The sequence below is a fragment of the Lissotriton helveticus genome, chromosome 3_1, assembly GCF_964261635.1.
Source record: "Lissotriton helveticus chromosome 3_1, aLisHel1.1, whole genome shotgun sequence".
NCBI classification, from domain to species: Eukaryota; Metazoa; Chordata; class Amphibia; order Caudata; family Salamandridae; genus Lissotriton; species Lissotriton helveticus.
This window is the reverse complement of record NC_136061.1, coordinates 1,163,217,043-1,163,244,706: the sequence shown is the minus strand read 5'-3', so window position 1 is coordinate 1,163,244,706 and position 27,664 is coordinate 1,163,217,043. Positions and strand designations below refer to the sequence as shown.

General features: G+C 43.1%; 1 long non-coding RNA gene across 1 annotated transcript in view; it reads right to left on the bottom strand.

Annotated features, from left to right (window-relative positions):
- Positions 1–336: 336 nt before the first annotated feature.
- LOC144824897 (uncharacterized) overlaps positions 337–27,664 on the bottom strand; it is a 69,659-nt gene continuing 42,331 nt past the window's right edge. Inside the window, exons 2-3 of the long non-coding RNA XR_013609168.1 lie at positions 15,268–15,387; positions 337–700 (exon numbers count right to left, since the gene is read on the bottom strand). This is a non-coding gene — a long non-coding RNA (uncharacterized LOC144824897). The remainder of the gene's footprint in view (positions 701–15,267; positions 15,388–27,664) is intronic.

Below are 27,664 nucleotides of genomic sequence, written 5' to 3'. Positions count from 1 at the left end.
TATCTGTTGGTGTGTTACACTATCGGCAGATCATTTCAATCAAAAACTGGCTGCGGTCCTGCAGCAGCAAAGGAAACCATGTGAAGTAAAAGAGTAACCCCCCCCACAAAACATTTACATCGTATACAAATTAGAAATAATTTATTCCCCTAACAAAATAAACTAATTGGAAGAAAGAAAACGTGACCCACCCCTCTCCCAAACCCCAATCAATGTCCATAAGATAAGAGTCCAATCTCCACTCCATGGTCCATAAATAAAAATAAACCCCAACTTTTCTCCAATGCCCAATTCCCACCCACCCAAAAAAAGATTAAAAAAGGGTCAAGGCGACGGAGTTCTAGCGGCGGGCTTGTTAGTTACTCTCCAGGACCTTTATCCACTTCTCTAGCCGCACCATCTGGAGGAGTATGCGACGCTTGAATGCTTTACAGTTGCTCCCACAGGGGTGGGCATCAGTGTTCAAAGAAGTGTGGCAGGCAGCTGCCAGACTGCGGCGCTGTACCACTGGAGGCACAGGGGGGGCCTGGCTGGGGCCTGGGGCATTAGATGAGGTTATAGCTGCTGCCGCCTCCTCCTCCTCCTCCGCCAGAGCCACCAGCTGCCGATATTCGGTACAGAAGGGCCTCCAGCTTCCGGTGCTGGGCTATGGCTGCTAACTCCTTCCTGTTTGGTTGTGGTTTCAGTTGGGAAGGAGTAGCTATATCAAGGAAGAAAAAAGACAATTGTAACCAATTATCTTAGCAAAACTGTAACACAAAATGTATTATACGCATAGTAGCACAGTGGCACTAGAAAACACAGTACATAACATTTGTGGTATCCTCCCACTTCCTAAGCCTCTAATATTTGTGGAAGTCTCAGGCATTACTACTAGGCACTATGGAGTAGACACATCTTCTTCTCTCTCTCTGTTTAGCTAAATTAACCTTGTATGCATGCTAGTTCAGTAAGCTTGCGCCTTAAACAGACAGACTTGTGTCGCAGACTCATGTTATTTTTATTTACTACTGTTTGCAGGTGGTGCATCTGTGGTCTACAACTACACAATTATCTTATTTTTCTATTATGGCCATACTCGGTTACATGAATGGCAACTGCTCAATTTCACTTTAACCCTGGCTACTACAACAAGGCAGATGATATCTAATCCAAATGATCATTGATTATATATGGGATGGCGTGAGGTTCTCTTAATTGATTGTGTAACACTAATCATGCAGCCGATAGGCCACCGATGGTAGGCTAACACAGTCGAAAATGAAATAGGTAGGGAGTGGGCCTCGGAGTCAGAGGGAGGCAAATTGGTGGGTATGGGTACATACATACATACACAATATATATATGCTGTGATTGCAAACTACTGTGAGTCAAGGAGCTTTCCTGAAGGTAACACTGTTTACTAATCGCCTTTTGTGAATCTTAACCTGAATTGAATTGATTTTAAAACCCTCTGTTTTCCTTTTTTATACTTTTTAAAAAACGTGTTCTGCTTAACTGTCACGCATATTACTTACCTGGCATTAGGACCGTCTCCTCCAACTCCCAATTCCATCGCAGCGCAAAGGGGCTAATTGAGTGGAGGGAGGGAAGACGGTCATAACCTTTGCTCACCCTCCATTTCCAGCTCACATGTGAGGTTGGCCTGCTAGTTGCTTGACTCTTCCGGGCTCTTCCGCCTCCTCTCGATAAAAGCACAGCATGGTTCCATCACACAGTGGACGCACCGCCGGCACGCCAAAGGCAAGCCTGTCTGTGCCTGTGCACACCTGGATTGCGCCCAACACCAGGACCCCTGGTCCACTCACTTCATGTATGTGGCAAGCTGTAGTTTCCTATACCAGTAAGGAACTGAGGGGCTTATTAGGATGGAGGACGGACTCCAGTCCTCCATCCTGATGTAAACTGGGACCGCCCGCCATACATGCGGCAGTCCCGTTCACCAGATCAGGATGCAACCGCCACTGTGGTAGCCTGATCCTGCATCTCAACATTGAGGCGGTTGCTGCCGACAGCAGCACCTGCCGCGATGTGAAAATGCCGTGCTGTGCATTTCACAGCATTAAGTGGCAGGCACCACATGGTACTTGCCACGTAGTGCTGTGAAATGTAGGGGGGTAAGTGCACCCTGGCCTCCCTGATCACAAGGGGGGCCCGCAACGGGCTCCCAAACCCAATTCCCGCCATCCTTCATCGTAATTTGGAGGACGGAACCTGCTAGGCACCGCCGCCATTTTATCTGTGAAGACCACTCCACCACGCAATTCGGAGGATTGCTTGTGGCGGCTCCGTGGGGGACAGTCTTTGCGACCACGAGAGTCGCTGTGAGATTCCTGCTGCCATCCTAATTTGGTGGGGGAAACTCGCGGTCGGCGTACGGAAGGCCCGCCACTGCATGGCTGGCAGCTCTCCATCCCAAACGCCACTACCCGGTCCCAGCGGAGAGGGATAGGCACACCGGCACCGGCATGGGAGGATGGAAGTAAGTGCGAAAAACGCGAGCGCTCCGCGACGCTCCCCTTTATACTTGTAGCTAAACCCAGGGAGATACGATCTAGTCCCCCCCCCCTCTTTTTGCTAGGAGATAACAAGTTTTATTGACATATATGCACTCTTGGCAAACCATTCCCTCAAGACTGGACCACCGCAGTTTACACAACCTCTACTTATTGTCCGGACTGGCTGGTTTACCCAAGGCGGCCTCTAAACTATAATTTAGCCTGGGTCTCCCCCGGGTGCCATCCACAGAGCGGGCGCATACTTTCAAACCGGTCAAACCGTCAACCTGAGCCCACGGATCCTTGGGGACTGAGAACATACTCCTTGTACATGTTTCTACTGAAATATACATCATGTGCCCTCAGCATTACAGTGACCGAGAGATAGTCAATAAGGAGATAAGCATTTGTGATATTTTATATGCTGTTTTCTTCCTTCTCTCTTCCTCACCATATTTAGCCTTAAGTTACAGAGGTTACCCTCCAGATGTACGACCCGCTGGGTACTGATGTTACTTATAAATCTTGACCATTAGGTGAGCACGATTACTATGTATCTCACCGGAATATTGCTGCTTTTTACTGTCTTTTTTATTGTCTTTTTAATTGTAACCCCCCCCCCCACATGAGCATGCCACTCACTGTGCTCACGGGGCGAGTACTCACTTCGGGTTTTTAATACATGCTAGCGGCACGCTCACTAGCATGTCACTGTGTGAGTTTGTTCACTCATAGTGTGGTTAATTTACTTTACCTGTTTATGATTAATGTCCTTTGTCTCCAAAATTACAGGCAAGGAACAGTGTAACCCAGGTATTTCATTCATTTCTGGTAATCATTCACTGATACTTAGGCAGTCTAAGTTTTGTAGACAGGTTTCCTCTTCATTTAGGTCCTGATGAATCGCATGTCAATGGACGATTAGCGAGAAACATGTCGACCATTTTCTTTACACTCTCTAGTCTTGTCTCGAGCTAGAAAACTTAAACTTTCAGCGAGTACAGACTAGTTTTGTTTTATTTGGAGTAGGGGACCTCCTGAATAAAACTTTTTTCCGGTACCCCTCACTTAATTTTAAATCATCACTCCATCTACAACCTTTTGGCCCCTCACCCGCACTTCACCTACATGCAGTTGGATTTAAAAGATCTCCGCCAAAGAGCCCCTCTTTGAGGTGTTGCCCGTTGGGGATTGCACCGCCTACCCAACGAGGAGCATTGCCGCTGATGAAGCATGACACCTGCAAAGGTGTGTGAGGCCATTCCATCCAATAAAATGGATACCACTTTGTAATTTCTACTGAGTTATCATTTCCACTCCACTTCTCTGTGACCTACTCACACGGTCTCTTTTTCCAGGAAGAGCCCGGTTCTCTTTTGCAACAGTGGCCATCCTTCCACAATCGTAATCGACCCCTCAGTGCCTTCAACAAATATGATAAAGTGTGTGAGCACGTTTGTGCCCACCTAAATCCTGTGAACCTCCCTGATTGGGTCAAAGCTCTTTACCCTGCCTGTGTGTTCGTATTGGAGGCCCAAGATTGGGTAAAGTTAAATCTGGTAGACACAGTGTTCAGCACATCTCAGCCCAAAAAGTATAAGGAACACGACAAGGTTCACTCGGCCCTTGTCAATGTACGTTCTCTCGTAAAGCACAAATATGAAATAGCGGAGTTTCTAGATAACCATCATCTTGATCTCCTATTTATTACGGAAACATGGGCCGACCCCTCAGCGGGCCCAGACTTCTGTATTGTCACACCTGATGGCATCTCGGCACACAGATGAAATAGACTGAAGAAAAGAGGCGGTGGTTTGGCTCTCATACACCAAAATGATTTACTGGTAAAGATAGAGATGGTTCCCTCCACAGGACACGAGGCATTCAATTTCAACGTAACACTTTCCAATCATCAATCTTTTAAGGGGAACTTCCTATACCGCCCACCGGGCCCTAGGGGAGACTTCTTATCAATGGTAGGAAACCTACTGGAACCCTTCATTGGTGAATCTAGTTATACCATTCTAGGGAATTTTAATTTTAATTTATAGGACTCCTGCAAAGAGTCAGTGGCCCTACCCACTCGGCGGGTCATACGCTTGATGGTCTTTTTACGAATAATGAACAGATCTCCGTAAATGAGATCCTTTCTCTGACGTGGTCCGATCACCATGCAGTGTTATTCGATATTGGTATTTTACACCCTACACCCCCACACACTTGGTCAGTCCCCCATAAACGGTTTAAGGCTTGGAGTGGTATAGATCAGGCTCTTCTCAAACAGTATCTATCGAACACTCGGACAGAAGTTGTTTTGGACGCAGAACTGGCAACTACAAACTATACGGACTGGCTCCAGAACACCATTGCTGAGCTAGTTCCGTATAAAACAGTTTCCAAAAACAGGAGGACTCCCTCTGCCCCATGGTTTCCTGAGTCATTGAGGCTGGAGAAACAGCAGTGTAGGAAACAAGAAAGGCACTGGTGCCTAGAATTTGACAGCCAGGAAAAATGTCTTTATAAGTTGGCACTAGCGAATTATAAAGGCCTTATACTAACAGAAAAAAACAACTATTCTAATAGGGAAATAGAAACCCCATAAGATTCCTCCAAACAGTTGTTTCAGGTGGTTTATAAACTGGCAGAACCAGCAGCCAGCTCTGCTAAGGTAGCATCCCAAGTGCTTTGCGACTCGTTAGCCCTCACCTTTCAGGATAAGGTGGGGAAAATCTATTCAAACTTTATTTATTTTTTATTTTTTAAATTTTTTATTTTATTTTCTGCAGTGATTATCTCAACATTACAGCATTTGTTTTCATTACGTCGTGCAATATAGTCTGTACTGTGCACAGAAATCTGAGTATACATAAAATTGCAGTTTTCTTTTTCATAACATCCCTTATAGTTCTTAAACCCCCCTTCCGCAACTTCCCTTGCACTTAATCAAATCGTCCATGTGTTTCTCATTGTAGTGGGTCATTTCTATACATTACAGTAATATCCTCTGTTCCTCCTATCTCTGACACTCCTGTCTTCAGTACTAACTTCCTCCGAGTTTGTCTACTACTGCACCCTTCAGTGTGCTCCCATTTCAATCAGGTGGGGGGAGGGTTGGGGGGGGGAAGGTCCTAGGTTTTGCATCCGTTATACATCATAACCATCATACTAGTAGCGTTTGCCTATGCCAATACAGTGACATCACATGCTTCAAATTCTATGAGTATGGCCTGCCATTCCATTGAGATGTGCGTTTTACGGATGCCTCTATACTCCTCTCTCTGCAGTTTGGTTCCTTCTGCTTTCCCCCATTGTAGCACCTCCCCATGCCAGTCACCAGGGTCAGGTGGCCTAGCGGATTTCCACCTCATCGTTATCGTTCTTTTAGCCAAGAGGAGGGCCAGATCTACGAAACATGTGATGGTGCTTTTCTTCTTTTTGGTGGGGCCCAGACCTAGTATACAGTATGTCAGGGAGGAGTAAGGTCTTGCGGGTGCGATCACTGTCAGAGCATTGTGTATTGTCCCCCAGTAACGACCCAGTCTGGGGCAGTCCCACAACATGTGCAGGAGGCCAGCGTCCTCAGCCATGCATCGGGGGCACGTGTCCGCCGCTTCCGGGAACATAATGTGCAGTCAGTGGGGGGGCAAGGTAAGCCCTATGCATAATCATTAGTTGAATGAATTTAAATTTAGGGTTTCGTGACACCTTTTTGGGGAATTTCAATACCTTTTCCCATTCCTTGTCTCTGAGCGCCCGTCCTATATCTTGTTCCCAGCGCTCCCGGGTGGGTTGTAGGGAGGTTGCCCTTCCAGTTCGTATGCCATATGTCAACCATTTCGTTAAGTGGCTGCCGGTCCCCATTAAATATTGCATGGTGAGCAGGGGGTTCGTAGGTGGCTCTGTGCCGTCCCGTGCCCAAGTCGTAGTGATGTAGTGTGTCACTCGTGCATTCATTAAAAACAATGCTTCAGGGGTCTGGTGCGCTCGTGCGAAGTCCACATGTGTCATGAGGTTACCGTCCTTAAAAAAGTCACGTATATGCATAACACCAGCGTCAGGCCATGTTCGGAGCTCGCGCTCCATCAGTGTCCCTGTCCCGAGGGGAAGTCCCAGCAAGGGTATTGTGGGCGCGTAAGAGGTCGTCGCACTCGCATATTTGACAGCTTTCTTCCAGGACCTGATTGCAAGACGTAATAGGTGTGGCGTCTATCTGGGTATCCTGACATTCAGTAGCAGTAGGCGGTGTATGATGCCGCAGTCCCTATCGGTCATGGTCATGTCTAGCTTGTGGAGGTTACGGCCCGCCAGCCAGTAGGCCAGCCATTGGAGTTGGCAGGCGTAGCTATATGCGGTCATGTCTGGGACCCCCATACCGCCCTGTGATGTTGGCAATTGTAACTTAGCGAGACTTATACGTCGTCTTTCCGATGCCCCTACCAGTTCCGTCAGCAATGTGTTCAGCAATTTAAAGGTGCTCATCGGTACGAGGAGCGGGAGGTTCGTAAAGAAGTATACCATTCAGGGTAGGACCACCATCTTGGTAATTGCCACCCTTCCTGCTATTGACAGTGGCAGGGTATTCCAAAACTGTACTTGTGCTTTAAGGGTTTCAAGCGCCCTACCCAGGTTACCGTCTAGGAGATCTTGCGTGTCGCGGTATATTTGTATCCCTAAGTATTTAAATGTCGAGGGCGCCATCTGGAACCTATGCGGGGGGAAACTGTAACTGGGTATCACCTGAAGCATTAGCAAAGCAGTATCCGTATGATTTATTTTCATTTATAGAAAGACCTGATATTGCTCGGAAAGTTTCAAAGATTTCAGGCATAGGATCTAGGCTGCCTGTCATGTCCCTAACGTATAATATTATATCATCCACATAGGCCGATACTACGTGTGGCACTGAATTGCGCAGCATCCCCCGTGGTGCGGCTAGGGCTCGGAGTTTGTGTAGTAAAGGTTCCAAGCTGTGAAAAGGAGAAGCGAACAGCGTGGTTTGATTGGAAACTTTTACTAGAAAATTGAATTACATTTTTTGAATTTTGAGGGTGCCGCCTAGGTGGCGTCTCTTGTCAATGGCGTCCGTTATAGAAATGCAAGTTGTGATTCCAATGGATCATTGGAAGCATCCCCTGGCGCTCCTCTCTATTCTTCTGGTATGAGCCAGAATTCACCAAGAAGGTATAATAACAAATATTGATTTGAATCAAAAAGTCTTATTTATTCATAAGTTCATTATTCTGTGATTGTCATTTGTTTCACTTCATTCCATAAACAACATGTTCTTTAGTCCAATGCATTTCGGGCTGAAGAGCCCTTCATCGGGGACCACAAAGCTAGGAACAAGGCACAGTAACAAAATATTCAGTTGTGTGTACAATGAACGTGAAAGCAAACAAACATAAGCATAATAACAAAATACATGTTCTAACAATGTCAAATTCGTGACTCGCATGCAGATCGATGTGCACCCCTGTTGTGACGTGAAAAACCGCCTCAAAGGTTCATATGACTCACATTTCATGTTGTCCTAGATCATGCCTTAAAAGCGAAATATAAAGATGTCCGTATTTAATGTAACTGACGAAACTGTGGGGAAACGAGCTGTATTAAACAAAAAGCATCCTAACTCTTCACGTGTGCTTGTATCATCAAAACAAATTACAGCAACATCACTAATGAACTAGAAACTTACTATGAAGACGCAAAGCGTCTCTCGTGTTTCTTGTGTCCAAAGTTGAAAATTGAGCAACCCGCCGTGGCGGGCATACGTATTTCTTATACTTAGACTTACTGGCATGATACAAACATTATCTATCCTTTTTTAAAATGTGTTGAACACCCTGATGGTTTATATGTTGTCATATAACTTTATTAGTGCGGCGTTTTCGCAAGGTCTACATGTTTCCATAGATACCTGACTGCTCAGCCGCCATTGGTTGTCCGCCGGTCATGTGATCGGGAGTTCAACCAATCGCAATACCCGTATCTCGTATCATGCCAGTAAGTCTAAGTATAAGAAATACGTATGGCCGCCACAGCGGTCTGTAATTCGCCAGCTGTAAACCGTCTCTACCAGGTTTTAAAAGGGAGACTATCAGTGCCTGTGTGGTCATGAGTGGTAGGGCCCTGGACCCTATCGATTCTCGTTATAGGAGATGCAGCTGTGGAGCTAGTAGGCCGACATATGCTACATAGAACTCGGCCGGTAGGCCGTCAGTCCCAGGGGATTTATTCCGTGGCAACGCTTTAATTGCCTGTCTAATTTCTGCGGTCGTAATGGGTCGCGCTAGGTCATCTCGCTGCGCAGTCGTAAGTTGTGGGATGGGTAGGTCTGCCATAAAGGACTCGAAAGTCATGTCAGTCATCAGTGGATGCGGTCCATATAGTTGCGTGTAGTAGTCCTTAAAGGTGGTATTGATGTCTAATTGCGTCTCAATTGTTTTCCCATCCTGATCATTGACCTCTACTATAGGGGCGCACATGGGTGCATTTCGTACCATTCGTGCTAGTAATGGCCCGACCTATCGGCTTGGGTGTGTTGTCTAGTCGTATATTCCCTGTAGTCAATTACCCTTAACTCCTCAAGTAACTCTGCATGCTGTATATGGGCCTCTTGAAGTTGTGTAAGTTGGACGTTCGTTCCCGCAGCCTCGCTTTCCAGCATAACTAGTCTGCCCTCTACCTCCGTAAGTTTCTCCACCACAGTCTGCCTGATGCCTACTTTTGTGCCCATTGCCGCTCCCCGTATAGTCGCCTTGAAGGCGTCCCATTCTATTTGTCTGGAGCTAGCTGTGTTCGCGTTTTCGTTAAAGAACGTGGTTTTGGCGTCCGATATTGTTGACTGAAAAACCGGATCCTCAAGTACCCCCGGCGGTAGACGCCAAGTTGGTATCGGGGTTGGGACCCTTCCCCATTGCATCTTTAGTTCTACTGGGTTATGGTCGGATAGCGTCTTTCCCATATGTATAGCGGAATCGATGGACCCCAGTAATGTATCAGAACAGAAAAAGCGATCTATTCTGGTATGTAATTTGTGTGGTGGCGAGTAGAATGTATACTCCCTATGTTCCACGTGTTTGATTCGCCACGCATCTGACATGTCCCAGCTTTCTGCCCAGTGTGCTAGCGCCTCTGCCTGCTTTCTGCTATCGGCTGAGTGTAGTAGAGGGTGGGATCTATCAAGGGAGAGATCCAGGACCGCAGTGTAATCCCCGCCTATTATCCATCCGTGTTCAGACCAGTCTGATATTACTCCGCTAAGGGTGGTAAGGAACTTCATCTGGTCTGTGTTGGGGGCGTAGACGCATCCCAGTATTACAAGGGAGCCATCTAAAATCCCACGTACAAAGTCATATCGTCCCTCCTTGTCCACCCGCTGCTCTAGTAATTTAAAGGGGACTGAATTTCCTATCCATATAGTAGCCCCCCTAGAGAAGGCTGAGTAGGTGGTGGCAAATAATTGGCAATTTGGAGCCTTCTGCCCCATTTAGATGGGTTTCTTGCAGATAAGCTATAGCGATCTTTCTTCTGTTCAATTGTGCCAGTATTCTGTGCCTCTTGTGCACTGATCCCATTCCATGCACATTCCAGGTGCAGAACGTATGTGTGTTAGGTGTCATCATAGTGAGGAGACTGTACGGTGGACGCTATACCCAATACAACAGGTGTGTTAGACATGATGAGCTGTGATCCGAGTGCTCTAACTGTGCTAAACATCCCAACCTTAGGGTCCTCATCCATAACCAGCTGGGGACCAAACATCTGTTACCCAACGTGGGCAGAACAAATAAACACAACTGTGCCTTCGCCTAAGGGGTGTGGGTCCGGTTTCGCGCACCCGGTATTTGTCCACTGAAAGTTCCTGTGTTGCACCCTGTTACAATCAAGAACCCCGTGCCACATGTGCCCACCTCCTCTTGGTGAAATTATACATTTACATACATTACCAATTGGCATCTTCAACACGGGCAGTCAAAATTCGTTCGCCATTTGCGCTGTGATACGCGGAAACAAGTGCAGGCTAGTGTTCGAAACTTCCGTGTGTGTGCAAGACTGATGGTCCGTGCCTGGCTGTTCCTGGGCGTCGTGGACTGCCAAAGCCGTCCTTGTCAGGAGCGCTGCTGCTACAACTGTCTCTTCCGCCGTCGGCGTCTGGGTCGAGTCTGTATTGGTCGTGCCATGTGTGTGTCCTGCCTGGTTCGTGTGCAGATCCAATCGGTGAGAGGGGTGGACTCCTAGTGACCCCGTCAGGGGATCCGGTGAGGCTTTCGGCGTGAGTGTTATCTCCATCCATTCTGACGCCTCCTCCGGGGTATCGAAAAAATAAGTCTTGTGTCCATACATGATTTTTAGTCATGCCGGGAAGAGGAGGGCGTAATTTAGGTTACGATCCCGCAGCGCACGTTTCACTCCCATGAAGGTCGATCTAGCTTTCTGGACTGCTGGGGTGAAATCCGGGTACAAAGATATTGTCCTATTTTCATATTTCACCAAGGCGCTCTCTCTGGCAGCTTTGAGGATCGTGTCTCTATCCTTGTAATGAAGTAGGCGCGCAATCAAGGGGCGCGGGGGGGCTCTTGGTCTGGGCGGCCACGGAGGCACCCTGTGTGCTCGTTCCACACTGTAGAGTGGGGTAAAGCCCGTTGGGGCCACCACGTTTTTGAGCCAGTCTTCCACAAACTGGGTGGGGTTCGTCCCCTCGCTGCGTTCTGGAATGTCCAGGATGCTGATATTATTGCGGCGTGAGCGCCCTTCCGCGTCATCCACTCTGTCCCGCAATCCTCTGAGTTGACGCTCCAGCTCCTCCAGACGCATGGAATGTTCTGTCTGCTGCAGTATCAAGTCATCAAGTGCCAGTTTATGCTCAGTTACCTTCTCTGCAAGTTTGTTATGGTCCGCCTTCAGCAGAGATAGTCCTGTGGACATCGCATCCATGCGTGTTTCCAGAGCCTCTCTAGATGCCCTGATTTCGGACAGTATAAAATCCAATTTGGCCTCCTGTGAGCCCATCCCTATTGGTGGTATCACTTCATTATTGGATGAGGCTAAGGGGTCCTCAGAGCCGGTAGACTGCAATGTAGCGCCCACCACTGGATCCGTCTGCCTGATTTTGTTGTGCCCATGATAGTTCTTCGCAACTGTGCCCAGAATGCTCCCTGATGTAGCGAGGTAGTCCCTCCTGCTGCTGGCGGCATACCCCTCTCTTGCGTCTCTGGGTCTCTATGGGTGGGCCACTGCAGTCCAAAGGAATGTTCTCAATGGGTGCCAGCCACTACCCGGGTCGTGGGCGCCGATGCGTGCCCCTCGTCGCTCTCCCCATTGTCTTTCGCTATTACGCCGATTCCGAATTCCGCCCTGCGAGGGGGGGGGGTCCGGCGTGCGATACCGGGTGCTTCCAAGATCGCGCTGCCACCTTAGTGAGTTTTACTTCTCTGTACATTTGTGGCGCTGGCAGTTCCCCCTCACTTGCTGATTTAATGGCCACTCTGTGCTTGCGCTCAGGGACGTAGCTCTTCGTCCCTCCTGGGGTGTTGTCTCCTGTCCTGAGGCCGTGTCATCCCCTCTTGCCTCACGGCGCCATTTTGTTCCCTGTATCAGTGCTTGTGTAAACTTTAATAGTTTCCCGCTGGGGCCTCTGCGCCTGTGGATGGGGGGGCTCTCTCTCATCGAGCGGCAGGCAGCCTTTGAGTCTAGCGCTTCCCGCACTTTACCTCTCTGTCTTGGCACCCCAGGCAGTTCTTCCGGCCCGGCACCGTCTGTTCCGTTGTTTAGTGTGCAGGGGCCTCAGCTCCCAGATGCATGCAGGTTGACGGGTCTTCCAACAGGAGCGTCCGCTCAGTTCTCTGTCCCGCTGTTAGGCGGCAAGCCTGTGGGAGGGTGGAGGGGGATTGCGCACTCCGCGGTGTTAGGTGCCGCAGTTCTCAGTCTGTGATCAGCGGGGAACGGCCCGGCAGCCGCCCCTCTGCTCAGCCGTTCTCCCGGTCCCGTCCTCACTGTGGGCCGCGGCTTCACTCCGGCTACGGCCTCGCTAGGATGTGTGCTCGGAAGCTCCACGCAGGTCCTCTGTCAGCCTGCTATTTCGGCCACGCACCTTCCATACATGTCCCGCTGCTTCGGTGTGGAGGTGGGCGTTCCGTGGAGTCGGGTATTTCAGGATATTAAGCTAATATTCAGGGTGGTGGACGGAGCAGTCTCAGCTCACGTCCTCCATGTTTGGCCGGTAGCCACGCCCCCATCTATTCAAACTTTAATGCCTCTGCTGAGGGCAGTAGTCAGCTGGACCTAAATAGTGAGGGACAGGTCAGCTCTGCCTTCAGGAAGTTTAGGCCAGTCTCAGTGGAACAGATAATCAATTTGGTAAACACAGTCAAATCAGGTTCACCATTCGGCCCTTGCCCCCTTCAGTTTTGAAGCTGATCCCAGATATAATAGGCACAAACTTGACCAACATTTTCAACTCAATGTTCAGTTCTGGCACCTATCCTTCCCGAAGAAAAAAGTCCTCAATTCTCCTGTTGTTAAAAAACCTAATCTGGATCCAGGGGAGATCAACAATTATCAACCTATTGCGCGTCTCCCTTTGCTGGCCAAACTTGTTGAAAAAATTATGAACATTCAATTGGCTCATATTTATTGAGGAGAATAAGCTATTGGATGAAACACAGTTTGGCTTTAGGAGAGGCCAATGCACAGAAACAGCACTCATCAAAGTTACTGACGAAACCAGGTTTTTGTTAGACAAAGGAGGTACTGCGGTGCTTGTGCTATTGGATCTATCAGCAGCTTTTGACACGGTTGATCACACCACGTTGATCAATCATGTCTCTGCTCTAGGTATTGGGAACAAGGCAAAAGCCCTTCTATCATCATGTCTATCTAATCGTATCCAGCTAGTTAGTCTTGGTTATTTCAATTCCCCAGTTTTTTCACTCCCATGCGGTGTCCCACAGGGGTCCTCGTTAAGTCCGACACTGTTCAATATTAATGTCACCGACTTAGCACGAGTAATCAAATCGTTTAGACTGGCTCTCACATCATATGCAGATGACACCCAATTGGTGCTCGCCGTTCATAAAAACGGGGATGCAGTATCGGCTAGCTTTAACAATGGCATGTTGGCCATCAGTACCTGGATGTTAAGGAACTACCTTAAATTAAACTCATCCAAGACAGAAGTAATGATCTTTGGAAACTTTACCCGGGGTGGTCTCCATGCTGGTGGCTGGATAAATTGTGATCGCTACTAAGTCCAGTCACTAAAGCCAGGCACTTGTGTGTCATTCTTGATGATAAATTGTCTTTTAGACATCATGCTAGCGCAGTGTTCTCCTCATCCTTTTATGTCTTAAGAATGGTAAAGAAACTGCCGTCGTTTATCCCGGTTGGGGCCTGGAGAAAGGTAATCTCCCCTCTGGTTTTGTCCAAGGTTGACTACTGCAATAGCCTTTAATTAATGCTCAGGATATGGTTCTTAGAAAGCTGCAGTAGGTGCAGAAACTACTCCAAATTTCAAGTCTATCTCTAATGTGGTGCGACAGCTTCACTGGCTGCCCATAAGAAGTAGAACAAAATTTAAAGCGATCTGTTGCCTATAAGGCCATTCACAATACATGGGCAGAATTTTTTAAGAAGTAATTTCAGGTATACACTCCCATCAGATCCATTCGCTTAGCAGATGCCAATTTTCTTGTCGTCCCTAGAACCAAGAGAACCAATTGGGGCGACCGTAGCTTTGTAGTTGCCACTGCTAATCTGTGGAAATCTCTGCCCTCACAGATCAAGGGTAGCCCTACTCTGCTGTCATTCAGGAATCAAATAAAAACATGGCTTTTTAAGTAATAAGTTTTTTCCATTCTAAGCCTTACCTTCAGCAGCATATAGCGCTGGGACACCTATGGGTCTTTGCGGGCTTTATAAGTTGTTTAAATAAATACATAAATAAACAAATAAAGGGAGTATTCTGAAATACAACCTTGAACCAAAAACTTTGAAAAAAATCAGTCCTTGTTCCTTTTCCCAGCATTTTTTCCATTTATCATTGCATTGCTCTTCAAGCATTATATATATTTTTATTCTAATCTTATTCTATTTTCCTTAGCTTTGCTATTCTGGCATGGTTATTTTTCTTTTACATTGTCTTCATACAGTGACAGTCTCTACCTAAGCTATGATTGAATACCGTCCAGGCATCCATCCATCCAAATAAACATGGCTATCATTCTTCTTAATCTCTCAACAAACCTTTCACCAACAACATACATTTGTAAATCTTTTTTAACACAACACCCATGCGTCCTTCCTTGCTTGCCTTTGAGTTTGACCCATCAAACTCCCCGGAGGATTCCTATCACCCATACAGTTTCACCCACCTAGGGAGGCATCCTTTTTTTCACCTTTCACCCATTCTTCAACCACTCATGCATCCGATTCCTATCAGCCCTCTATGCAACCCACGCATCCTTCTCTGTCAGTCATATACACATGTCGCCCATTCTTCCTCCTGCGATCTTTCTTTCCCTTTTCGTTCAACCCATCCATCAAGGTCGTCTGACTCTTAGTCTTCTTCATAAAACTTTCCCCGCTGAATTGAAGTCAGATAGAAGAGGCCACCATTAGTTACTCAATTACCGCCGCTAATGCTGTTGCTAATGCGAAGTAAAGGGTGTCTTCTTCAACCGTTGTTCACAACAACTTAGTCTCTCTCAACAGTACTATGTAAAGCCTTGCAGCGAGCGTGTATTGTCAATAAGTAAGGAATATAACTTACCACGCCCGCCACTGCTGCTGGCTCACCCACCCCTGCAGCAGCTGCTTCATCTCCATTCTCCTCCCTCATGGCTGGCTTCGCTTGCCCCACCGCTGGCCCCTGCATTGGTGGTTGGTACGCCTAGAAAAAAACATTACACATTTTTTAGATGCCATATATACGCCTCCCCCTATTTTTGTTTCACTAGCAAGATTGGAAATATAATGCATACACCATACACATCACTACTAATACAAATCGGGTACTAAAGTAGAGTAGGCAGTAGTATGTCCTACCCTATCACAAAAAGTAAACTATCTAGCTGCCCATTTTGTTGGTGGCAACCCCTCTCAAGAAGAGGTCAACCCAAATAACTGGACTCTGTGGCTACAGCTGTTGATGAATCTGAGTTTCAAAACTTTTTAAAAAGAAAAAGAGTGGCCAACTGGGCAAGCTACAGACAGACTAATAGTAGTACAGCGTCAGAGGCAGTTACATTGATGTAAAAAAATAAAATGCAGGGACTAGAAATATAATAACTAAGTAGGTAGGTAATGCAGGGATAACAAGAGTTTAGAAACAGATAGATCAAGGAAGATTTGGTAAAAATTAAATTAGGAAACGGAAATATTAGATGCTTATCATGTAAGATAATAATAAAGAGACAAAAATTGATTGGTGTGAAGCAAATAAAATATTTTAAAAAAATGCTCTATGAAGATTTTTTTACAGGAAACGACAATTGCAATAAAATTGACCTATCAAATCTGATCGACTAGTAGTATCGTGATTGCGGACCGTCTAGTTATTTTATTTATTAATCCAGTGTTCTATTCAGATTCCAGAATCCTAAACCTAAGTACCACCTAGCACGCCTATTCCAAAGACATTGGAAATTAATTGCCAAAAATTATATTTGCTTCTTCTAAGTATCGATTTCTTTCGAAATCATCAATCAATGAATCAACCCCCTTTGAAGGGCCAATTGTTCACTAAGTCTGGATTTCCATCTATTGGAGTCCTCAAAAATGCATAGATAGACACATGCATCAATCAATCAGGGAATTGTAAGCATGCTACTCACCCGTGAGGGTCTCAAGGCGCTGGGAGTGGGGGGGGGGGTGCGCAGATCCGTTCAGACGAAGAGCCAGGTCTTCAGAGTCTATGCATATGGCATATTGCATACACCAAATTGTTGGTTGGTTGCTGCTGATGTGCTGATGAGTTGCTATATTACTCACTCACTAACAAACTACAAAAGGTTCTACTAAGGACTGAAGTCAGCAGCGCCTGACGTAGGATGCGTCACAGATGGTAAAACACGTTTATAACACAACTTTTTTTCCGCATACATTCACTCCGCATACCATTACAACTAAACTACCATTACTCCGCAATACTTTTATAATGCATACCATTGTATCTTTTATGCTTTTATCACGCATGCTTTTACAACGAAATTCGTTGTAAAAGCATGAATGGTAAAAGTATGTGTTTTTAATATTTAAGTTTAAGGTAAGTATATGGTTTCATTTTGGGGGTGTTGGGGTATATGTTTTAGGGGTTTAGGGGTATTTTAAGGGTGGGTTTGGGTTATGGGGTGCACAGTGTACTTTTAGAGTATGTTTTTTTTAATTATAGGGTTGGTTTTGGGGTCCATGGGTATTTTTAGGGTTCAGAGCTAGTTTTGGGTTTTGGGGTACATGGGTATTTTCGATGTACAGGGGTATTTTTAGGGTTCAGGGCTTGGTATGGGTTTTGGGGTACAGGGGTATTTTTAGGGTTTAGGGCTAGGTTTGGGGTACAGGGGTATTTTTAGGGTTCAGGGCTAGGTTTGGGTTTTGGGGTACAGGGGTTTTTTAGGGTTCAGGGCTAGGTGTGGGTTTTGGGGTACAGGGGTATTTTTAGGGTTCAGGGCTAGGTTTGGGTTTTGGGGTACAGGGGTATTTTTAGGGTTCATGGCTAGGTATGGGTTTTGGGGTGCAGGGTGTATTTTTAGGGTCAGGATGGGTTACTGTTTAAGGGTGCTGGGGTATTTAAAGGAGTAAGGGTGGGTTATGATTATGGGGTGCAGGGGTATTTAAAGGGACCTAGGTGTGATAATTATTTGGGGTGTACAGGGTAATTTCTAAAAAAGAAAAATATATATATACTTAAAATTATATACAGTATATATATATATATATATATATATATATATATATATATATATATATATATATATATATATATATATATATTCACTGAAAAAACCATAGGTTATAGACCATATATAGTTAGGAATTAGCATTTACAAAACCTTGAAAATTCACTGAAAAAACCATAGGTTATAGACCATATATAGTTAGGAATTAGCATTTAAAAAACCTTATTTTACTCACACAAAACCATTGAAATTCCATATATAGTTAGTTGTACTAACTATATATCGCGCACCCGCAATCCACTGCTGATCATGTCACATATTACATCATTCATGACATGGTCAGTGACATCACTGATGACATCACTGATGACATCTCAAATGACATCACTGATGACATCACTGATGACATCTCAAATGACATCACTGATGACATCTCAAATGACATCACTGATGACATCACTGATGACATCTCATTTGACATTACTGATCACATCACTGATGACATCATTCATGTGATAATACGATGAACCTCTTCAGACTCTAATATAACCTTAGATACACTCAGTGTAAACAGACACTCATAGACTGTCACTCATCCATGGAGTTACTCAGACACTTAGTCAGTCATGCAAAGAATCAATCACACCTCCATTTCCTCAACTATACAGTTATACACACCTTACTTATTCAAACATATACTAAAACATATTTACTCACTTATACAATCCTGGATACAAGTTCACAATGATCCATACAGCCACTCACACATTCACTGGCTCTTATGCACAGTTATTTATATATGTCAACTCTCACATGTACTGTATTTTACATATGTACTTACTTTAACATGTATCACTGAGATATCCATTCACTCACCAATACACTCATGCACACAGTCAACTGCCCATACAGCTGTTTCCACATGCACTTTTGAACCCATACATCTAGTCAATCAACTGCTCACACATCTATGCAGAGAGTCATACACCTCCCAGCCACCCACACACACACACTCAGTCTCCCATACAAATGCTTGGGCAACCAATCAATAACCCATATAGTTAATCATATAGCTACTGATCAACACATGCAGCAGTTTACAGAACAACAGACATAATGATGCACAAATTAAGACAGTTTAGTCACTAACCCATGCACTCAGTGAGACACATTTAATCAGTCACTCATACAGTCAGTCATGCCCCTACTAAATCCTTCATCCAGACACTTATACATCCACTCAAGACATATTTTAACTTTACAGAAAAATACAGTCACTGGATGTTGTCATCAGTGATGTCATCAGTGATGTCATTTGAGATGTCATCAGTGATGTCATCAGTGATGTCATTTGAGATGTCATCAGTGATGTCATCAGTGATGTCATTTGAGATGTCATCAGTGATGTCATCAGTGATGTCACTGACCATGTCATGAATGATGTAATATGTGACATGATCAGCAGTGGATTGCGGGTGCGCGATATATAGTTAGTACAACTAACTATATATGGAATTTCAATGGTTTTGTGTGAGTAAAATAAGGTTTTTTAAATGCTAATTCCTAACTATATATGGTCTATAACCTATGGTTTTTTCAGTGAATTTTCAAGGTTTTGTAAATGCTAATTCCTAACTATATATGGTCTATAACCTATGTTTTTTTCAGTGAATTTCATTGGTTTTTTAAAAGCTAATATCTATAGCTGTAAAATGTATTGTTCTTTAAATCCAAAAATATATTTTATATGTTTATTAATAAAAAAAATTTAATATTTTTTTTGTTTCGCTCCCGGTTCGCGAACCGGGAAGCTTTCCGTTAGCTCAATTTGATGCCGCGACCTGGTCCGCGAACCGGTAAACGTTCCGTTAGCGCAACTGCCGCGTTAGAAATCAACATCGTGACGCGTCGCGGAAGCGCGACGTATCACGTTGTCGCGTAATGCGTCTTATGACGCGCTGCGTTAGCGCACCCGGAAGTGCTCCGGTACGCGAACCGAGGCGCGAAGCGCAGTGACCCGGAAGCGATCCGGGGCGCGTTCCGCAGCGCGTAACATAAGCGTGAGAGGTCATGTGACTTGTTAATAAAATTTTTCATTGGTTCATTTAACTTTTGGTTTCATAATCATGTAAGGCTAGGTCAGGTGACCTAAAAATAACACTTTTCATTGGTTTAGAACTATTGTTTTTCCCAAATGATGAAAACCCCTCCTTCTTTTCTCACTCTGACTTTCATCTTTGTGAGAGGAAGACCTTATTTCATACTTGAGCAATGGCTTCAATGGTAGCTTCAGCTGGTGGACCCCCACCACCACCACCACCTACTCATGGGAAGAGAGGACCACCTCCCCAGGTCATCACCAACACAGAGGAGGAAGAGGAAGAAATAGAGGAAGAGGAGAGAGAAGGACCACAGTTCTTGGAAGAGGTGCCCCGGGTTTCCCATAGGAAAGCCAGTTTCATTTGGCAGTTTTTTTCAATCCCTCCAGGCCAGAAGAAAGTGAATGCGAGGTATGTCACCTGCCTCATTTGCAAAGAAAAATTATCAAGAGGGACTGATAAAAAGTATAGCTATGGGAACTATACCATGCATAGGCACATGAGCAGGTGGCATCCACTCAATTACAGCCGGGCGGAAATACGAGACATGGAACAGAACCCAACAGCAACTCCTGTGGCCAGGTCAACTTCGTTGATTTCTTTGACAGCAGCAGAGGCACGGGAAACCGTGCCAAACATCCAGGATAATTTTGGGCATATGAAGTTTACTTGTCTGCACTGCGGTGCATTGATATCATGTGGCAACATGAGTATCAATTCAATAAACCTAGCTTACAACAATCATAATTGCCCTAACCGCCCCACACAGTAATTTTTTTTTTGCTCCTGTTGAGCCCTTTTCAATGCCTGTTTTTTGTTGTTTCCCCCCCAAAAAAAACCAAAAAAAATATAAAAATGTTCAAAAAATACAAAAAAAACAAAAAATGTTCAAAAAATAAAAAAAAATATAAAACATTAAAAAAAAAGTTCTTTTCAGAACTACCTCCCCTTTCAAAAAAAATTGCTAGAATGTTTAGCACTCTAGCAAGCTCTATTTCTTTTAGTTCGCTCCCAGTTCGCTTCCCGGTTCGCGAACCGGGAGCGAACCAAAAAAAAAAAAACAAAAAAAAAAGAAGAGTAAGTATAAGGAAAGTAAACAGAGAGTGATGTTAAAAGAAAGACAGCTACAGGGAGTAAACCAGAGATACTGTTTAATAGATCTATTTACCGAAGAAAAGACGGAAGAGGGTATAATTGTGGAAAACAAAATAGATAAGGAAGTGAAAGAAAAAAAAGAGAGTAGAACAATAACAAAGAAGAGTTTCTTGGAGAATGTGAGTGAATGTTCAAAATAAGATTAAAACATGGGGAATAACAGAGAGAAAAAATAGAAAACAGAAAACAAAAAATAACAGAAAAAGATTAATTGAAACAGCAAAGAAATGTAAATAACATAGAGCCATATCATCAACATAGGCAATAAAAGTTTTGCAGCTTTTATCGGCAGAAATATGTCACCAAAGCCGCTTTTGCGGCAGAAAACTGCCGCTAAAACCACTTTTGCACCAGTTTTCTGCCAATAAAAACAGCAATAATTGTATTGGCTGTGTTCATAATATGCCCCTTAGTGTGCTTCAACTACACAGAGAAAGCATTATGAACAAGTAGTGAAAAAGTGATCAGTCAAAGACACTAAGAGTAATAGAGACGGAGTGAGTGAACAAGAGTGAGGAACTATGAGAAGAGAGGGACTGAGAAAAGGAGTGGAAGGAGTTGAGTAAGTAGGTAAAAGAGAAAGGAATGAGGAAAGTAGCAAAGGCAGGAAACTGAGGGTTAAAGAAATAAAGCTGTGGAACTAATAGTAGGTGAATGTGATAGAAATGTAACGAAAATAATACAAAACATTTACCTTATAATTGTCGTTAAATTACTCACTTTTTGTTTTTATACTTTCAATCTGTGAAAGAGAGAACAGACATTTGAAAAATATTAAAACATGTATTTAAAAATTACAAAAGACAAGGGGAAAGATTGAAGGACAAACAGTTTTTCAACCACTTTGACACTGACAGAAGCTTCTGCTTCTCCAGGCCCCCTACACAGTCCTAAAGATATACATTTTAAACTAACAGTATCTTGATGCAGATGAAGTGAGGCCTATCTTAAAACATGGTGCATCTTTTGCACTGCTGTTGTCTCAGAAAAGTGTCGCAAGACACTAACATTTTAAATGATTGCTTCAGGATGCCAATAAGATGTGTCCTATCCAGAGGTTTGTTTGAGGTGAGACCTACTCAGGGTTCCAAATGAAATTTCGAGTTGTTTGAAGAGAACAGAGGACATAATACATGTGGAGGCCTACCAACGAAGTGATTAATGTCCACTGCACTCTTGAACAAATGTCAGACCTCCTCTGTCTCCAGGAACAGGCCTAAACCTCATCTACACAATGTGGTGTGTAATGTTAGGAAACACAGGTAATATAATTGAAAAACATGCAAAAAAAATTTCTCATTCCACAATCATATGACCTGTGTTTCCTTTGCTTAGGTATCTCATTGTGGAAATGTAGTCTATCATATGAAAGACTACGTAGAATATGAGCACTGTATGCAAGAACTTTGGCACTTACAGAAGCCTCTCCTTCTCCATGCCTCCTACACAGTTCTAAATGTACATCATAAATGGAAACAGTACAGAATTAATTATACATGTTAAATGGTTTATTTTTGCTGTTCTCAGAATGTATCAAATTTCACTAAAAACAGTGACTTGAAGGTATTCATCATATAACAGCGGGGAAAAAAAAACACAATCAAAATGATTGTGTTTAAAAAACCCATACAACATAACAAATCAGAATTCAGAACTCCTTAAAGTTAACTTACTTTCCATGACGTCAAAGGATGTCCTATGAACAGCTTACACTCTGCTGTGCTGTTATTACTTTCAGCCCGCCACTTTCTGAAAGAAAACCTCCATCGTTTTGAAAAACATGTTACATACAATAAATGACTTCTTGCTCTCTACCACAAGTTTCCACAAGGCCAAATCTTGTCAGAGCCATTTATAACTCTTGGATTTCTTGTAAGCCAATCCCGTCATTTGGCATTTCCGCAACTTTCAGAATTAAAATGTTGATTTTCACAATCCTGGACTAGTAATTAGTAATATCTTCCCCTTCTTCCTCAGTCATGTTCTACATTTCCTATGACACTGATACTGCTTACTATGAAGCAGACTTACACTACCTCTATGACTACCACAATTATTTAATTCTCTACATCACTTTTAATCACAAAGCAATGTAAAACAGTAGACAGCATTGCAGACTTACATTCCCTCTACTCTATGTTTTGATTGGCTGCTTGAATTAGCTTATAAAAAGAAACAGTTTTTCTGAACTCATTCAAAGTGCAGTTATTTTTCGATGATGTCAACTGTTATGGTAAGAAGTTATGTCTCTGTACTACACTTATCCTCAAGGCCAAATTGTGTAGGAGCCATTAGAACTTCTTGAAATTCCTCAGAGCACATCCCAAGATTGTTTCCCTAAAATTTTGGTTTTAAAAACACCAGGTAAGAGTTTTTAAGGTTAAGTGCGATGCTTCTTTATAAGGCATTTCAGTTAAACAAACCTCTGGATAGGCCACACCTTATCGTCATCCTGAATTAATCATTTAAAATGCTAGGGACAGATTTATGATAGGTGTATGCCTCTTTTGCGCCACTTACAAAACACTGCCCACGGGGAAATTACTTAAAATGTCCTTAAAACACATGAAAGTGTTTTTTTAAAGCCTTTGCAAGTTTTTGGGTCACTTTTAACATGGCTATGTAACTCAAACAGTCAAAATCTAAATTTACCATGCACAGGTGGGACCATATTTACAAGGAATGTGCCCCACGGGGAAAGGTCTTTTAATGTAATATGGGAAAAATGACATCAGAGACACTGTAATGCCTTATAAAGAAGCATACACCATTATATCCTTGTAATAAATTTACAAACCATTCATTTTCCCCCAAAACGATTCTCAAATCATAATTTGAAAACACTGCACATAGGGAAATGACTTAAAATGTCCTTAAGACACATGAAAGCGTTTTTTGATTGCCTTTCCAGCATGGTTGGGTCACTTTTAACATAGCTATGTAACACAAACATTAAAAATCTAAATTTGCCATGCACAGGTGGGAGCATATTTACAAGGAATGTGCCCCACAAGGAAAGGTCTTTTAATGTAATATGGGAAAAATGACATCAGAGACACTGAAATGCCTTATAAAGAAGCATACACCATTATATCCTTGTCATAAATTTACAAACCATTCCTTTTCCCCAAAAACGATTTTCAAATCATAATTTGAAAACACTGCACATAGGGAAATGACTTAAAATGTCCTTAAGACACATAAAAGCGTTTTTTGATTGCCTTTGCAGCATGGTTGGGTCACTTTTAACATAGCTATGTAACACAATCATTCAAAATCTAAATTTGCCATGCACAGGTGGGAGCATATTTACAAGCAATATGCTCCACAGAGAAAGGTCTTACATTAAAATGGGAAAAATAACATCAGAGACACTCAATTGCCTTATAATGAAGCATACACCATTATGTCCTTGTCATAAATATTATAACCATTCATTTTCCTCAAAAACGATTTTCAAATCATAATTTGAAAAGACTCCACAGCTCCTATGCACAATAACACCCTGTCAGTACTAATACTTTACATTTTCTCCAATTACATTTTCTCAAAGAAACAAAATCTATTTGTAAAACACTTGAGACAAAGCAACATTTGAAGAACACAACTTTCTTCATAATTTTCTCCTTAAAGCACACTATTCTCTATCTAAATTAAAGAAATCTTTTCTCACCTTAGCAAATACTTTGAGTTTCAAAACAGTCTCAGAAACACACCAATTTGTCTTCAGCAGAGCAAAAGGTATGCACTCCAGAGTCTGCAGCTATCAAAAGCACAGAAATGCTGTAATTCTTCACACATATCTCTCATGTCACCCAATCAAAACTCTTCCCTCACTTTTTTTCAAATGAAAACCCTTCCCCCCTCTGCCATTTCATGCCTTTTCTGCATGGCAACCACCTCTTGGAAGACCTCTGGTGTTTGCAAGTTCACACAACAATGTTGCAATTGAACTCTGAACTCTCAGTGCACCTCATATCCAGTGCATTCTTTCATTTAATGATTTTTTCTTGACCACTCAAAATACATCTTTCAAACAACTCATCCATGCACCCTAACTTTCTGTTTTCAGCAATCAAAATCCACCAATCACTGTTACTGCTTCATTAACACAGAAACTCCACAGTTTTTTTCATTTTAAACTCTTATTTTTTCAACTGCCATTTCATTGCCACACTTCATCTGACTGCAGGAGAAGCTTCTCTCACCATGTTTTCTGTCTGGATTGTTGGACATAGTTACATCTATTGGGCTCAGAGGTATGCTGAGAACAGGAATTTACCTAACCTCAATCTACAAGATGTGGAAATTAAGTGGTTTGGCCACAGAGGATTAAAATGTCACCAATTGATACCATTGGTGAAAACCTTTATGCATTTGCCAAAACCTGACCTGTTAATTGTGCACTGTGGAGGTAATGATTTGGGCACTTTGACTGGGGTAGGTCTGGAAATGCTTTTAAAGGACACCTTTGAGCAATTGATGGCACTTTTTCCTCAGACTGCCTTGGTATATTCAAATATATGCCAAAGACAGAAATGGAGGTGGTCAAACCAATTTTGTCCACAAATTGAGAAGTCGAGGAAGCGAGTAAACAAATCTGTTTCAGCTTACATGAGAGACCATGGAATGGGCTCCCTGTACAACAATAACTTGCGTTACTACATGCAAGATATCTACAGAGGAGATGGAGTTCACTTCTCAGATGAGGGCAACAGAATTTTCATTCTGACTTTAAGACTGTGCATTGGTACCTACTTATAAGTACCTAAATGTACCATAAACCCAAAAGCTCTTCTCAGAGCTACCCTACATCTGATCACTCACAATTATTATTTTACTCTAACATTTTTCACTAATTTTCAATAAAGTACGCTCCCTGGGGCGCTACCCGGTACGCGAACCGGGAGCTAACCTCGCTAAATTTAAAAAAAAATGTTTTTTTTCCCGCACATATGGGCCTCCTCAGCCACCCTCAGAAAACCTAAGGGGTCAAGATAAGTCTACCGTGCCCCCTTCTACCCATTCTGAACATTATTTGCCCTCCATCTTGTATCTTAATTCGACCGAAACACAAAATGGTGGACTCCCGTAACGCTTAAGGTTCGCGAACCGGGGCGCTAACCAGTTCGCGTACCGGGTCGCTCCCTGGGAAGCGCACCATCAAAAAAGGTGGGAAAGTAGTTTACAGAAAAGCGACTGGAGACAATTTCACCAAATATAGATTAGCTCATACTACATACCAATGCCTACCATTTTCACAAATTTGATTGAAATTCCATTTAACCATTTAGCCTGTAGACCTCTCTAAATACCCTGAGGTAAATTACTTCACAAAACACATCTGAAGTGTTGGAATTGACAACCAATTAAAATGTTACTTTCATTTTCTACTTTTTTTACCTGACATTTGATTGGCTATGTACCTGAATATATATAAAGGAAGAGAGAGAAACACAGCCATTTTGACTACTACTTCCTGAACTACATTGCAAGATCATTTTCACTCACAACTTAAACTTCTTTTTAGAAGGTGAGATATTATTTTATACATTTGAAAACATTTTCAGATAGTTATATACTATCCCTCTGTAAGAGTTAGACATTGAGAAAGGCTTCTTTATTATAATTATGGATTGATTTAGGTTTCTGTGGTATAATTATGAATTTACTTAGGCTTCTTCACAGGCACTTTTTAATAGTACTACTTCACGCCTGAAACCATACAGTGCCCATAGATTACTTCTCTGTTATAAACTCACAAGTACCTGTCTGAACTTAAACCCAACAGTGCCCTATCTCTACTGATATATTTATTTTTTATGCAAATTACAGCAATAAAATGGAAGGTGAGCAGAATGTTTCCTTCGAAATTGTTCTGGAGAACAACACAGAAAAAGATATTGAGGACAATGATGACTCAGATTTCATGGATGAATCACGGGACCATGAATTAGTTCAATGTGTAGAATCTGTGGATCATTTACTTCATTATGATGACGGTCAAATGTGGGAACTTATGTTCACTCAACAAGAGGACATATCGGACAGTCAAATGCTAGACGTTCTATTAAATTTTGAAAAACAATCCGAAAAATAAAATTGTATGTAATATTAAAAAATTGTTTGAGTCTTTAATCATTTTTATATGTAATTCATAAACTAGTTAAATGTTAGAAATGTTATTAAATTTTCAAACACAATCACAATAATAAATAATTGCTTAAAAAATAAAAAAAAATTAAAAATAATCAACAAAACCAACAATCAATTAACATACAGTATTTGAAAAGTCTATCATTCTTTTTTCCTTATAGTACGCTGCCCCGCGGGGCCCTTTTAAAGCCTCCACATTAAACCTAGGGGGTCAGGGAGGATCTACTATGCCCCCTTATGGTCATTTCCCCCTTTGTTTTGGCCTCCTCTTGTCTCTCGATCCTACCGAGAGACAAGATGGCGGCCGCTCCGGACTGTTTAGAATGTTGACAGACACCGGAGAGCCAATCAGCATCGCTTCGTGAAGTCCCGTTACGCGTAAAGTCCGCGAACCGGAGCGCTGCCCAGAGCGCGCTTACAGATATATATCTTTTTTTAAACGTTAATTTCTCAAAATCCACTGAAGCACATATATTGAGACCTAGAAAAGGCACATCGGGCTACCAGTCCCTACAATTTTGCCAAGTTTTGTGGAAATCCATTCAGCCGTTCGGGCTAAAAGTGAGGCCAACCGCCCTATGGAAATTAACATTGGAAAAACACGTTTTGGGACCCCCCTTTTTTCTCGGCCCCCCCTTGACGAACCCCCCCCAAATTTCCAGGGGCTGCTCAGAAACAAACTGTTCAATTTTCCAGAAAATTTCAGCCAATTCCGTCCACAAACGCCAAAGTTATTAGACATCGAATTTTCAAAAATCCCATAGGAAAAAAATCCTAACTATATATACCTACTGGCGACCGCCAGTAGGTAATATATATATATATATATATATATATATATATATATATATATATATATATA